A 15,458-nucleotide genomic window follows, 5' to 3' on the forward strand; every position below is an offset into this window, starting at 1 on the left:
AACCTCCCCTTACATAACTTAAAATCATGGGTGCAGCTCGGTAAGTTTTGTGGTGCCCTGAAGCGCTGTGCAGAGGCCAACAGCACAGCCCACAGTCCTCATGGCAGTAACAAAGTGGTATCTGCTGTCCAGGACATATTTACAGCCAGCCTGCATCACTGTCTGTCTACACTAAACTGCCTTGTGCAACCCAGTACATGATCATCTATGTATGTATGAGGCATGAAAAAAAGTCTTGTCATCACGGTGATTTTTGTTTGTGTCCCTCAAACAATAAGAGCCTCTTTTTTAAAAGCATCAACTTCTGGATCATACAAAGCTTGTCTGATAAGGTCCCCTGTCCCTGAGCATGTCAGTATAGGCATGTGGAAGCCTGGGGGTTTGTTGATGGTGCTGGCTCTGGGGCAGGTCATGACCCCTTTATGTAGGAAGTCCTGAGTGGCTTTGTCCCCATGGCAAGACACCTCCCTGGCAACAAAGTAATAGCTACAGCCTGAGGGTAGTGACTAAAGAGTTGCAGGTCAGTGGATAATCAGCTGAACATGCGCTCCCTGTGTGCTACTCTGCTCCAAAGGGCTAATATAATCCTGAGATGCATAAATAGGGGCCTTTTAAGTAGGAGTAGACCGGATATTTTATGTCTGGATTTGGCAGTGGGGTGACAGCTGCTGGAATTTTGTGTCTGGTTCTGCTGTCTGCAATTTAAGAAGGATGCTGATAAATTGGAGAAGGGAAGAGAAGAGCCATGAGAATGATTAAAGGATTAGAGAATATGCTATTGATCAAGCTCCTTGAGTCTATTTATCATAACAGATGAATGAGGTGATATGATTCCAGTCTGTAAGTACCTACATGGGGAACAACTATTTAATAAGGAGCTCTTAAGTCTAGCAAACAAAGGTATACCATGCTAAAATGGCTGGAAGTTGAAGTTAGACACATTCAGGCAGCACATAAGAATCTTTTTACAGTAACAGTAATAATCATTGAAACAATTTACCAAGGGTTGTGGTGGATTCTCCATCACGAGCAGTTGTTAAATCAAGATTGGATGTTTTTCTTCAAGAGCTGCTGTAGGAATTTCTTTGCAGAAGTTCTCTGTGTCATACAGGACATCAAACTAGATGATCAAAGGGGTCCTTTTTGGCCTTGGAATATATAAAAAGGAACCCCCTGTGCCCAGTCTGATTTTCCTTTGGCCTGCTCCCAAAACTACCTGTTGCAGACTCCAGGAAGGGCCAGAAGTGGAAGGAATTTACTGGGCCCACGACCAGCAATGTATCCCAGCTACTGCATGCAGGGCCCTGTTCCAAGAAGCCAGCCAGGCGTTTGCCTTCACTAGTGTGTCCTCTCTCAAAGCATTCACCCCCCTCCCCCAGCCAGCTGAGCAACTCACAGCAAGGCTGTGGGACAGCAGGTGTTCATTTCCATCCAGGGGGCCTCAGGAGCCCTCCTAGCTATTGTGTTGCCCGGGGGCAGGGGTAGGTTTTTGGCAATCCCCCCCTGCTGAGCAGCCCAAGGGTGGCAGGAGAACAAGATGCACAGCAGGCTGATTGCCCTTCCCCTGGAAGCTTGGTGCTTAGGGCAACTGCTTCTGCCACTTATGAGAAATGCCCCTGTGCAGCTGCTAGGAGCTGGGCCAGTGTGAGTAGGCCAAAGTGACACATCATAGAGCATTTGGCGCAATGCCAGATGGGCAAAGACATTTCCCCCCCACATCTGGGGCCTGCTACCTTCCCATAGCAACTCCCTTTGTTCCCGAGTCTGCTGCCCCCTGTGTGTGTGGGCGGGGGGGGGGGGGGGGGAGATGGGGCTGCTCCTCCCCCTTGAGTTTTCCACCCCCTTAGTCTACTGCCCCCTCGGGGAGCCAGGTGGCCAGTTTTCAACAGAAACACCCAGTCGAAAAGGGACTCTGGTGGGGACCACCGACTAAACCGTTAAAAGTCTGGTTGGCAGTGCAGTGGGGACCTGGGGCTAAGGCAGGCTCCCTACCTGCCCTGGCTCTGCGCGACTCCTGGAAGTGGCTGCCAGGTCCCTGTGGCTCCTAGGCGCTGGGGTGGCCAGGGATGCTCCCGTGCGCTGCCCTTGCCCTGAGTACTAGCTCCACAGTTCCCATTGGCCGGGAACTGTGACCATTAGGAGCTGTGGGGGGCAGAGCCTGTGGGCACGAAGGCAGCATACACCATGCAAAGCTGCCTGGCCGCCCATGCGCCTAGAGGCTGTGGACACCTGGCTGCCGCTTCCTCAGAGCTGTGGTATGTGTCACTGGTACCCTGCACTCACCCCAGCCTGGAGCCCCTTCCTGCACCCCAAGCCACTCATCTTTGGCCCCACCCCAGAGCCTGCCCCCACAGCCCACCTGCCTGTCCCATCCCAGCGAAAGTGAGTGAGGGTGGGGAAGCGTGAGTGACAGAAGGAGGAGGGAGGGAGCAAGCAGGGGTAGGGAGGAGGCGCAGGGAAGGGGTGTTAGGTTTTCTGTAATTAGAAAGTTGACACCCCCCCTCCCTTCCCCCCAGTCTACCACTCCCAAGGGGGAAGAGAGGCCCCTGTCTGGGTTTCGGCTACGTGCTTCCCCGAAGCCTGTTTCCGGCTACTGCCTCCCGTGCCTCACTCAAGATGGACGCGGGAGCGAGCTGTTTCGTGTAACGTTACCCCAAGGTCACCGAGCTACGCCTCTGCGCTCACAAGATGGCGGCCGCATTCGGGCTGGGCTCCTGCTCCTTTGGGCTGGGCTACACTAGAGGGGATCGGCCTAGGATATGTAACTTCAGCTACGAGAATAGCGTAGCTGAAGCGGACATAGCTTAGGTCGACTGCCTGGAGGCAGAACGATCGGGGATCGATTTATCGCGTCTACACTAGACGCGATAAATCGATCCCCGATAGATCGATCCTTGCCCGCCTATCCGGATTGGCGGGTAGTGTAGACGTACCCTTTGACTCTCTTAAGATGGCGGCCGCAACATAACTGTCGCAGTGTCAATGACACATGGCTGCGCCGTGCGGGAGGCAGCGAAAGAGGGAGCGTTTAAAGGGACCATGTCCTAACAACTGCGGAGACTAGAGCCGGGCAGAAGGCTGCGGCGAGGCCGCTGAGGTAGGGGCGGGGACTGAGTGTGCGATCCTGAGGGAGCTGCTTCTAGGGTGCTGAGGGGGTGGGTATGTGGCTGGCAGCGCAGGCGGGGGCAGTGTGTAGGGTGGGTGTGCGGGGAGGGGCAGTGGTGGGGTCAGGGTGGGGTGGGTATGTGGCTGGCAGCGCAGGCGGGGGCAGTGTGTAGTGTGGGTGTGGGGGGGAGGGGCTGTGGTGGGGTCAGGGTGGGGTGGGTATGTGGCTGGCAGCGCAGGCGGGGGCAGTGTGTAGTGTGGGTGTGGGGGGGGCTGTGGGGGGGTCAGGGTGAGGTGGGTATGTGGCTGGCAGCGCAGGCGGGGGCAGTGTGTAGGGTGGGTGTGCGGGGAGGGGCAGTGGTGGGGTCAGGGTGGGGTGGGTATGTGGCTGGCAGCGCAGGCGGGGGCAGTGTGTAGTGTGGGTGTGGGGGGGGGCTGTGGGGGGGTCGGGTGGGGTGGGTATGTGGCTGGCAGCGCAGGCAGGGGCAGTGTGTCGTGTGGGTTTGGGGGGGAGGGGCTGTGGGGGGGTCAGCGCGGGGTGGGTATGTGTCTGGCAGCACAGGCAGGGGCAGTTCGTAGGGTGGGTGTCAGGGGGAGGGGCTGTGGTGTGGTCAGGGTGAAATGAGTATTTGGCTGACAGCGCAGGAGGGGGCGGTGTGTAGGGTGAGTGTGTGGGCATGGGGGAAAGGGCAGTTCGAGGGGTGTGGTGCTAGGTATCGGGGTGGAGGGGTGGTGTGAAGGAATATGTTGTTGCCTAGGGGTGTTATGGCAGATAATGGTGGGTTGGTGGGAGTAGGTGTGTGGGGATGATGTAGTACTGGTTAGCAGTGATAGTGGAGGCAATACGTGGCTGGCAGGGTGGGCGGGTACCTAGTTTGTTGGGGGCTCATTGGGCTGAATAGTGTGTGCGCATGTTGGGGGCGATAAGCAGATGTTTTGTCTGGGACCATAGGGCTGGGTCACTGTCCCTGGGCAGGAGGCCAGGGTGCCTGCTTGTGCAATGAGGCAGTGGCAGTGGCCACAGAGATTGGTCTGTGTTCCTGATGGCACTGGCTGGTTTGGGCACAGTGAGGCTGGGTGATTGGTGGGGTTGGTTGGCAACTAGTGTATGTTGGAGTAGTGGCCTGGGGCATTGGCAGTGGCTGGCTGGGGGCAGGCAGTAGTGAGGAATAGTTTTGTTGGGGCAGTGCTAGGGGGTGTCCAGGAGGGGATAGGTTACCAATTGGTGCTGCATAGCTGCTGAGGCTACTTACAGGGGGTGGTGGGCTCTGCTTGGTTCTGGGGGAGCCAGTGCTAGGTGCTTCAGAGAGGTGCTGGGGGAGCGGGTGGCACTGGGCAGGTCGGGGAGGCACTGGGTGGGGCAGCCCAGGAATTGGGTAGCAGTGGGACTTTGGTCAGCTGGCCAGCAGGAGTGGCTGGCGCAGCATCTGCCTGTCACTGGCATCGCAGCAGGAGTCCAGAGGTCACTGGCTCCCAGATGCTATTAGCTCAGCACATGGCATGTATGGAGCATGCACTGTCATGCAGGACAGACCCATCTCTCTCTCTCTCTCCCTCATGACCCATCTTCCCTGGGCTGCTGCTCTTATTAGTCCTGTAGCGGAACACCCTCCAAGCCCCACCTTGGGGCCTGTGGGCCCAGCTCAGTGTGACTGTCGAACAGTTCCAGGGCACTGATAAATCCTCTTCTGCAAGGATTCTTGCCTAGGCTCCGTGACCCATTCCCAAGGGCGGAGCAGCTCATCATCTGCCTCCTGTTGGGTTCTGGCAGTAGGACAAGGCCCCTGCCAAGCTGGGCACAGGCCAGAGGGTTGATTTCCAGGGGTGGGCACTTCTGTTTCCTCATCCTTGCACCAGTGCTCAGTCACAGGGTGATTGACAGCTCCTCTCATCCCAGGAGGCATAGGCGCCAACTTTTCCTGGTGCCAGTGGGTGCTTGACACCCCCCCCCCGCCCGCATCCCTGGCCCCACCCATATTCCAACCCCTTCCCCAAAGTCCCCACCCCAACTTCACCCCCTCCCTGCCCCTATTGGACCCCTTCCCCAAATCCCTGCCGCAGCCCCGCTTCTTCCCCAAGCATGCTGCGTTTCCCCCCCTCCCTCCCTCCCAGCGCTTGCTGTTTTGCGGTGGGAACAGTGGTGAGCTGGAGCCGGTTCCCACAGGTTCTCAAGAACCGGTTGCTAAAATTAGATCTCCATGGAGAACCGGTTGTTAAAGGGCCAGGAGGTGGGCAAAGAACTCTGGTCTGCAGGCCAGACCATCCTATTGCTCCCAGGATTCCCAGCTGGGGAGGCTGAGGCTCCCCGGACCCCTCCCCCGCTTTCCCTCAGCTGCAGCATGGCCAGCCGCCGGCACCAGCTGGGCAGCTCAGCTGAGCTCGGGAGTCATCCTGCTGCCGCTTTTTGAGTGGCCTGGCTAGGTGGGAGGGGATTGCTGCATGCTCCAGGGCTGGCCAGAGGGGAGGGGAGGGGAGGGGAGGGGGCAAGTGGGGCAATTGGCCCAGGCCCTGCAGGGGCCCCCGGCCCCATGAGAATGTCTCCCCTGGGCTCTCCCCTGTTTCCCCCACCCCGCAGAGCCGCAGCATGGCCAGCAGCTGGGCAGCTCAGCTGAGTTCTGGGCTGCCGGCAAGGTAAGGGGGCGGGGAGCTGTGAGCTCCGGGGCTGCAGGGAGGGGAAAGGCAAGTGGGGCAATTTGCCCCAGGCCCTGCAGGGGCCCCCGGCCCCACGAGTATGTCTCCCCGGCCCCTCCCCCCCCTTAAATCAGAACTTTTTATAGGGAACCGGTTGTTAAGATTTTGGCAGCTCATCACTGGGTGGGAAGCACTGGGAGCAAGGGGGAGAAGCGGGGACACAGCGTGCTCGGGGAGGAGACGGAGCAGAGGCGAGTTGGGGCAGGGGGGCGGGGAGCTGCCGGTGGGTGCACAGCATCCACCAATTTATCCCTGTTGGTGCTCCAGCCCCAGAGCATCCACGGAGTCGGCGCCTATGCCGGGAGGAGCCAATTGGTATGTGTAGGGGGTGAGGGGATCTATCCTAGAGTGGACATGGGGGTGACTCATCATCAGCCCCACCGTGCCTGGGAGGGATGAGTCACGTTGATCCATGAGGCCGTTACTCTCCAAAGCGCCCCCCGGGCCTGCAGCTAGATACTGGCTCTGTGAGCTTGCAGGCAGCTGACATTGGTGCTGCCCTCCTAGCCCTTAGTGACACAGTGGGCCTGGCTAGTGGCTCTGAGAGTGAAGGAGCAGCCTGGCCAGTTGGAAACTGGTCCATGAGATCTCTGTGCTTCTCTGAGTTATGTGGCTCATAATCATTGTTAGCTCTCAAACACGCCAGCATGACCCCCGTTCTGAGTCCTGCAGGCCTAGGAGAGCACCAAGCCCCTGCTGTGCCCAGTGATTCTGCTACAGAGAACTACAACCCCTGGTCCTCTCACTGTGGCTCTTCCCTCTCCTGCCTGGGAGCTGACCCTTTAAGCACACTTCCCTGGATTTGTATTAGGTGTGTTTTGTAGATTTTGAAACAGGCCAAATGACTCTCCCAGAGTCACAGAGGGAGTTGGTGGCAGAACTGAGCATGGAAACCTGGAGTCCTGGCCCCCTGCCCACCCGAGATCCTGCTCCACAACCCCCCAGTATATTATCTGGTTTGACCTACATGGTTTCAGTGAAGGCCTGGCTGTTCACCTGCCTTTGTAGGGGCAGTGTGCGTGAAAGGCCAGGATTCTCAGAGCCTAGGAGGTGCTGCTGTTACCCTGAGTAATGGTGGAGTGGAAGGGGATTGAAGGCCAGAGCCTGAGAGGTGAGGGTCGAGGGGCTGCTCATCTGTGCCCACTGCTAACTCTCCACCTTGAGTGTGTTGCTTTGGGCCCGGTCTGGCAGAGCTGGACCCAGTTCTGCACTCTGCAAAGGCTGGGCTAGCGATGGGGGTGTGATGTGATGAAAACACTCATCTAATCTGACAATGCCCAGGAGACAGGCTCTGCAGCACCAGCTGACTCCAGGGTGACCTCAACTGAATTGCTCCTCTCTTCACATGGGGCCAGTTATCCCCCCAGTAGGGGCACTGGGGTTCAGTAACTGGTTTGTGGTGGGTGTGGTGTCTCTGATGAAAGGCCAAGTATTAATAATAGATGCCCACCATATTGGCAAGCTGCCTGAGTGCCAGTATCGCAACAGTGCTGCTGCCTAGCTCTGCTGTGGGTCAAGGGCCAGGAAACTTGCTAGGGAATGGACACTTCCCATGGGTACACACTTGTGCAGCCCATGTAGCTAGCCTAGGTGCGGCTGTGTGTCAGGAGCCCAGCTTGGCTGTGCCAGGCACCCTGTGTCTTAGTGCATGTGCAGCAGTGTACTGACAGCCAGGCGAGAGTGTAACCTGGGTATTAGGGCTGCTGCTCACAGCTGGTGTGGGCATGCTGCCTCCTTTGCTATGCGAGAGCCATGCCTGGCACTTCCCATGCCAGACACCCTGCGGCATTTCTCAGCAGGAACCCTGCCTTTATACAGTGCTGCAGCTGCATTTGCTGCTCCTGCTGCTGCTGTAAGGTCAGATGCTGGTTCCTAATGGGGATCATTTGTTAGTGCCTGTTCTGCTGGTGCCAGTCACCAGGGCAAAGTATACTTGGCAAAGAATTGAAAAGAGAAAATGACAGAATGAATGCCAAGCTGGATACCAGGGCTTCTGGGAATGCCAGCCTGGGCCCTCAACTACAGCTAAGGAGGGTGGCAGATCTCATGCCTTCAGAAGCCTGTCTGTGGCCAACTCCCCCTTCTGTCTGAACAGCGGCATGCCATGCTGTCAGCCCCTCTGGCGGTGCAGTCAGCGTCTGTCTCACAGTTGTCTTGTGGCTGATCTGCCCAGTGTGGGGGCTGCTTCATTGGGGTGTTGAGTTCCCTCTTTTTCCCGGCACCAGCTCTCACTAAGGCTGTTGGCCCTTTGGAGCATCCTCCTTTGCATCTGGCTTGCAGCTGAAGGCACAAACCTTGTGTACAAGAGCAAGTTGACACCTCACTGCCTCCCACCAGGCATCACCATCCTGTGCAGGGGTGAGGTCACTCCCTGAGGAGTTCTCCTCACAAGTAGCTGCTCCCCACTTTTTCACACTGCCCTTCTCAGCTAATGTGTTGTGTGCGGACACAGCCCTTAATCTGAGCAAAGACCCGGACCATGCAGCTCCAGGCCATCACTGCTTTTGATACAGTCTCCCACAGTATTCTTGCCAGCAAGTTAAAGAAGTATGGATTGGATGAAAGGACTATAAGGTGGATAGAAAGCTGGCTAGATTGTGGGGCTCAACGGGTAGTGATCAATGGCTCAATGTCTAGCTGGCAGCCAGTATCAAGCGGAGTGTCCCAGGGGTCAGTCCTGGGGCTGGTTTTGTTCAACATCTTTATTAATGATATGGATGATGGGATGAATTGTACCCTCAATAAGTTCACAGATGTCACTAAGCTGGGGGAAGGTAGATAACGCTGGAGGGTAGGGATAGTGTCCAGAGTGACCTAAACAAATTGGAGGATTTGGCCAAAAGAAATCTGAGGAGGTTCAACAAGAACAAGTGCAGAGTCCTGCACTTAGGAAGGAAGAATCCCATGCACCGCTACAGGCTGGGGACTGACTGGCTAAGTGGCAGTTCTGCAGAAAAGGACCTGGGGATTACAGTGGATGAGAAGCTGGATATGAGTCAGCAGTGTGCCCTTGTTACCAAGAAGGCCAAAGGCATATTGGGCTGTATTAGTAGGAGCATTGCCAGCCAATTGAGGGAAGTGATTATTCCCCTGAATTCGGCACTGGTGAGACCACACCTGGAGTATTGCATCCAGTTTTGGGCCTCCCACTAAAGAAGGGATGTGGACAAATTGGAGAGAGTCCAGCGAAGGGCAACGAAAATGATTAGGGGGCTGGGGCACATGACTTATGAAGAGAGGCTGAGGGAACTGGGATTATTTAGTCTGCAGAAGAGAAGAGTGAGGGGGGATTTGATAGCAGCCTTCAACTACCTGAAGAGGAGTTCCAAAGAGGATGGAGCTTCTCTGTTTTCAGTGGTGGCACATGACAGAACAAGAAGCAATGGTCTCAAGTTGCAGTGGGAGAGGTCTAGGTTGGATATTAGGAAACACTATTTCAGTAGGAGGATGGTAAAGCACTGGAAGGGGTTACCTAGGGAGGTGGTGCAATCTCCATTCTTAGAGGTTTCTAAGGCCTGGCTTGACAAAGCCCTGGCTAGGATGATTTAGTTGGCGTTGGTCCTGCTTTGAGCAGGGGGTTGGACTAGATGACCTCCTGAGGTCTCTTCCAACCTTAATATTCTATGATTCTATGACTGTGGGGCTCATACCAGCTGCTGGGCAAGAGGGACCCTGGTTTTGATCCCATCTGGCAGTTCCTGTGGTCCTAGACAGCAGCAGAGGCAGGTTCAGGAGACTGGGTGTTCTGCACTTGTCAGACTCTGCACTGAGCTCTGGGAGCAGGCAGTGAGAGTGGGTGGGTGGATGTGCGTCTGTGGTATGTCTACACCAGTGGTTCTCAAACTTTTGTACTGGTGACCCCTTTCACATAGCAAACCTCTGAGTGCGACCTTGCCATATAAATTAAAAACACTTTTAAAAATATATTTAACACCATTATAAATGCTGGATGCAAAGCAGGGTTTAGGGTGGAGACTGACAGCTCGCGACCCCCCCCATGTAATAACCTCGTGACCTCCGAAGGGTCCTGACCCCCAGTTTGAGAACCCCTGGTCTACACTGCAGTGAAACCCACAGCTGGCCTGGGTCAGCTGACTTGGGCTGAGGGGATATAAAACTGCTAGCTGGGGGACCTGTGCTCTGCTTCCCTGCAGAGAGGTGGGGGAAATCGCCTCCTTGGTTGCTAGGTGTGACTGCTCTGACTTTTGGGCTCCCCTTGTCTTTTTGGATCGTCCACTGACATGGGTCAGTTTCAGCCAGTCCTTAATGACCCATTCATTCCACTGCAGACAGTGTGACCCAACATCTCTTAAGAACAGCCATACAGGGTCAGACCAAAGGTCCATCCAGCCTGTATCCTGTCTTCCAGCAATGCAGAGGTACTGGAACTAGGGGTGCTGGGGGGTGTGGCAGAACCCTCTTGCTTGGAGTGGTTTCCATCATATACTGCATTTAGTTTTGTTCAGTGGCTTTCAGCACCTCCACTATAAAAATTGTGCCAATGCCACTACAACAGTGGCCGGTGCCAGATGCTTCAGAGAGAATGAACAGAACGAGGCACTTTCGAGTGATCCATCCCCATCATCCAGTCCTAGGTTCTGGCATTCAGTGGTTTAGGGACACCCAGAGCATGGGGTTGCATCCCTGACCATCTTGGCTAATAGTCATTGATGGACCTGTCCTCCATGAACTTATCTAATTCTTTTTTAACCCAGTTATATTTTTGGCCTTCACAACATCCCCTGCAAATGAGTTCAACAGGTTGTCTACGCATTGTGTGAAGAAGTACTTCCTTATGTTAATTTTAACCTGCTGCCTATTAATGTCATTGCGTGACCCCTGGTTCTTCTGTTATGTGAAGAGAGAAATAACATTTCCTTATTCATTCTTTTCATACCATTCATGATTTTATAGACCTCCCTTAGTTGTCGCTTTTTCCAAGCTGAGAGGTCCCAGTCTTTTAAATCTCCCCTCATACGGAAGCTGTTCTATACCCTTAATCATTTTTGTTGCCCTTCTCTGGACCCTTTCCAATTCTAATGTATCTTTTTTAGATACAGTATACAACATGTGTTCGTACCATGGATTTATATAGAGACATTATGATATCTTCTGTCTCGTTATCTATCCCTTTCCTGATGGTTGCTAACATTCTGTTTGCTTTTTTGGCTGCTGCTGCACATTGAGCAGATGCTTTCAGAGAACTATCCACAGTGACCCCAGGATCTCTTTCTTGAGTGGTAATAGCTAATTTAAACCCCATCATTTTATATGTATAGTTGGGATTATGTTTTCCAATGTGCATTACTTTTCACTTATCAACACTGAATTTCATCTGCCATTTTGTTGCCCAATTACCCAGTTTTATGAGATCCCTTTGTAATTCTTCATGGTCTGCTTTGGACTTAACTGTCTTGAGTAAGTTTATATAATTTTAAAATGTTGCCACATCACCATTTACCCCCTTTTCCAGATCATTTATGAATATGTTGAACATCCCTAATCCCAGTACAGATCCCTGGGGGACGCCACTATTTGCCTCTCCCCATTCTGAATATTGACCATTTATTCCTATCCTTTGTTTCCTGTCTTTTAAGTTACTGGCCCATGAGAGGACTTTCCCTCTTATCCCATGACTGCTTACTTTGCTTAGGACCCTCACCAAAGGCTCTTTGGTAAAGGCTTTCTGAAAGTCCAGGAATCTCATGTCTCCTGCTTTGCCCCATGAGCATTTTAACCCTTGTGGACCCATTGGGTAACAGTGTGAAGTACAGAGGGAAACTGAGGCATGCATAGGATTAATTAAAAATATTACAGAAAATTCCCACTTTATTATGCTCTGCTTGGTTTTAAACATGATGCTGCATGTGGAAATGTGTCCAGCTGTCTCTCAGGCATGGGCCATGCCCCTTGTGTGCTCCTTTCTCTCCAATATCACACTTGTGACAGAGTACTCCCAAGCAGGGCACAGCTGGGCACCTGAGATCAGAGCTGAGCCTCCCCTGAGCACAGCCAAGGTCACTGACTCTCAGGAGAACTGGTGGCTTTCTTAAAGTCCCAGCTCCTGGAGTCATGTTAATTTATGACAATTGCAGCTTTTGCTTAGCCAATGAAGTCAGTGTCTAGCACTCTTGGCTGGGGAGCACGGTCCAGCAGCTCCATGAAGGGATGAATAAAGAACCCAAACTGATTGGGTTTTGTAATCCCATGATTTTGGGGGCCTCACTTCTGAGCATTGAAGCTGGTGATGCTGCATAGATGGTGGGTTCTATGTGCCTATGAGCTCCAAAGCATGCTAGTAACAACCAGCACAGAGACCTCTTCTGAAGTGGCCGACACTGTTAATCAGGGGAGCTGCGAGGCTTAGCTGACCCACTGGGTGGGAAAGGGTGGGTGGTGGGGTGGGATGCTGGGTGGGGCAAGGCAGGCTGATCAGAGTGAGGTGGCAAGTGGGGAAAGCTGACTGGGCAGGGTGGGAGGGAAGGCTGGCTGAGGGTGGCAAACTAGGGATGGCTGGCAGAGAAGGCTTGTGGGGAAGGTGGGGGCGGCGGCAGCAGCAGGTGCTGGGTGGGGAGGAGGGGTGGCAGGCACTGGGTGGGAAATAGGGAGGGTTTAGGACCCTCACCAAAGGGAAAAGTTGGGGTGCTGGGCTGGAGAAGGGGGGTCATGGGCGGTGGGCTGAGAGGGGTGAAGGCTAGGCTGGGATTGGCAGATGCTGGGCAGGAAAGGCTAGGCTGGCGGGGTGGGGAAGGCCACGGGCGACAGGCACTTTGCTTGGCCATTACACACAGCATTTGTCTGTCCAGCCCTGTTATCAGGGCATGGCCTCGCTTGCTGATCAGTCTTCAGAGGCTGTTGCTGCAGTGCAAAGGCAATCAACAGCTGGATTAACCCATGCTTCTGCCCCATGCCTCAGTGGGCACCCTGAATGAGAGCCAGTGGAGGGACCCTTGTGTCCTGAGCAAAGCTCTCTGCCAAGGGGTCCTCCCAGGCAGCCTTTCCTTCTGCGCCAGAGCTTTGGGGTGAGAGGAGATGGCTGCCCTGGAAGGAATCTGGATCCCATTGATCCAACACCCTTTGTCCCTTGGGTGGCTAGTAACCGCATCACGGGCTAGTCTGTGAGCCTGTGTGGGATAGAGGGTGGCTGCTGTTCATTGATCCCTCACCCTAGTTATCTGTAGCCTCTTCCTGGCCGATAAGGGGGCTACAGTGTGAGCAGGGTCGGCTCCAGGCACCAGCTAAAGAAGCAGGTGCTTGGGGCGGCCAATACCAGGGGGCAGGCATGTCTGGGTCTTCAGCGGCGGGTCCCTCAGTCCCTCTCGGAGTGAAGGACCTGCTGCCGAACTGCCGCCAAAGAGTGGAGCGGTGCAATTGCGCTGCCGTGGCTTTTTTTTTTTTTTTTTTGGCCGCTTGGAGCAGCAGAAAACCTGGAGCTGGCTCTGAATGTGAAGGCAGTGTTGGGCCCGGAGCCTGAGCTTTGGCGACCTGCCACCGACTGCCGTGCTAGCGTTATGGTAACACTGGGACTCTGATTTGAACCCTGCTTCATGCTGTCACCTTGGGACGGGAGCTTCGCCACCTGGCGTTTGCCTGAGGGTGGTGAGTGGTTTTATTTCAATGTTTGAGCAAAATCGGTGCAGCTATTTGAGTCCCACAAGGTGGGTCCCTATGCTGTGATGTGGAGAATAAACTCTGGGGGTGGGGTAAAGGGTCTGCCACTGGGGCAGCGGGGGCCTGCTCTCCAGGCCAGTTCTCTAAAGTCAGTCTTTGTATCTTAAGAACATGCTGGGTCAGCCCAATGGTCCATCCAACCCAGTATCCTGCCTTCTGACAGTGGCCGGTACCAGGTGCTTCAGAGGGAATGAACAGAACAGGACAATTACCGAGTGATCTATCCCATCATCCAGTCCCAGCTTCTGGTAGTTAGAGGCTTAGGATACCCAGGAGTTGCCTCCCTGACCATCTTGGCTAATAGCCATTGATGGGCCTCTTCTCCATGAACCCTTGGTGCTGCTTGTGCTCAGCGAGGCCTTGATTCTGCCTCCCTGAGCTCAGTGGGAGCTGTGTGACTGATTCAAAGGGCACAGGGGCAGGCCCCAGGTCCCCTTCTCATGCTTGCAGTGCTGCTCCTACCTGCAGGAGACATGTGGCCAATTGGAGGAAGCCAGCTAGAAACCTTGCTGATTATAGCACAGCAACTGCTGCAGCCTCCGGGGGTTTGGCAAGTCCAGCTCCTCGGAGATTTCCCTGTGGTGAACTGCAGGCAGCAAATTCTGTGTGCGGTGGGAAGGGCTTGCTCTGTCGCTGGCTGGGGTGGAGCCCACCACTATTGTGCTGCAGTTGGATGGTGGGGGGGCCTTGACGAATGGACCTGGCGATGTGCTGGCTGTGAGCGCTCATCCTAAACCAAGTCCAGGCAGAGCTAAATGAACGTAGCACCCGGGTTGCCATATCTGTGCTCTGGAGATATTCCCATTACCAAGCACTCCATAAGATCTGACACACTGACATTCACTGCTGAGAGTCCAAGCAAACCTGTAACCTTAGTGGCGAAGATTGGGGGTGTGGGGCTTGCCCACAGGACTGGGGCAGGGTATTGACCAGACTCTGTGGTTGGTACCATGCACCACCACCCTGTGATGGCCCCGCATTAGCCCTGCCCATGTGCTGCACAGAAAGGAGGATGGGTTGATAGAACACTCAGAGCTCACCGCGTGTCCATCATTGAGGTATTTCCTGGGCCGCGGTTAGGACCAAACCACAAATGAGTGTGGGGGTGAACCAGACAGTGAGTGGCCAGTGGGGGAGAGGCCTGAGGGAGAAATGGGGCCAGGATGGTAATAGAAGCAAAAGTGCAGGGTCCAGGAGCTGCCAGAGATGGCAGGCTGAGATGGGACCCCCAGAGCAGGGCCTGCAGCATAGGGGCATTGCCCAACTGGAGCAGGGGATGGAGAGCCCTGATATGGCAAGAGGGATGCAGAGATGCTGGCATGGCTGCAGCTCTGGAAGTGTGCGTCTCTCTGCCTTGCCCACAGTTGACCCCGCCCAAGGAGCAAAACTCCTGGGTCAGACCCTGGGGCCATGGGCGGTGAAGGGTATTCCTGCAGCAGGAGCTACCAGCTCATGACTGGTAAGGGTGGGCTGGCCACGGCAGGCCAGCAGGCAGGCCAAGAGGAGCAAGTGGTGGGCGGGGGGAGCCAGCAGGGTCTCGGGGCACAGTGCAAGCGGAGCAGGCCAGGGCCCCTTCTGAGCATGGGTCCACAGCCGCTGTGCTCTGCGGGTCCGCTAGCACGGGAGGCCAGGGCAGGGAGGAGGTCAGCTGGTAGCTAACTGTATGGGGCCTTCTTCCTGCAGCTCTGTGTTAAATGCTGTGGCTGGCAGGAACTTTCCAGGAAACAGCAGAGAGAGGAGCAGGGGGGCGGGGAATTACACCGCAGTGACGTCACCACTGCTCTGCTGCATGGGTTTGGGCGCAGCCCGGTCTAACCCGGGAGCAGCTCACAGGGGAAGCTTTCCAAGCCGTTGGCATTGCACCCCATCACAGCCTGGGGCACAGGGATACAGGTATTGTCCCCATGGTTGAGGGGTCTGCACTCTGCACAGTGCCCCTGCAGTGCAGCCCAGAGCTTAGAGGAAGTGCCTTGGGGTGAACTTTCTTGCAT

General features: G+C 55.0%; 1 protein-coding gene across 10 annotated transcripts in view; it reads left to right on the top strand.

Moving 5' to 3' along the window:
* Window positions 1-2,912: 2,912 nt before the first annotated feature.
* Window positions 2,913-15,458, top strand: part of PNPLA6 (patatin like phospholipase domain containing 6) — a 67,650-nt gene continuing 55,104 nt past the window's right edge. For 6 of the 10 annotated variants that reach the window (XM_044995778.1, XM_044995782.1, XM_044995780.1 and 3 more), the window contains exon 1: window positions 2,913-3,097. The gene's annotated coding sequence lies outside the window, so the exon portion shown is untranslated. Of the gene's footprint in view, window positions 3,098-13,215; window positions 13,396-15,458 lie in introns of those variants that run through there. The other 4 variants (XM_044995781.1, XM_044995786.1, XM_044995783.1 and 1 more) reach the window with 3 other exon arrangements.

Source organism: Mauremys mutica, chromosome 20 (genome assembly GCF_020497125.1).
Source record: "Mauremys mutica isolate MM-2020 ecotype Southern chromosome 20, ASM2049712v1, whole genome shotgun sequence".
Taxonomy (NCBI): Eukaryota; Metazoa; Chordata; order Testudines; family Geoemydidae; genus Mauremys; species Mauremys mutica.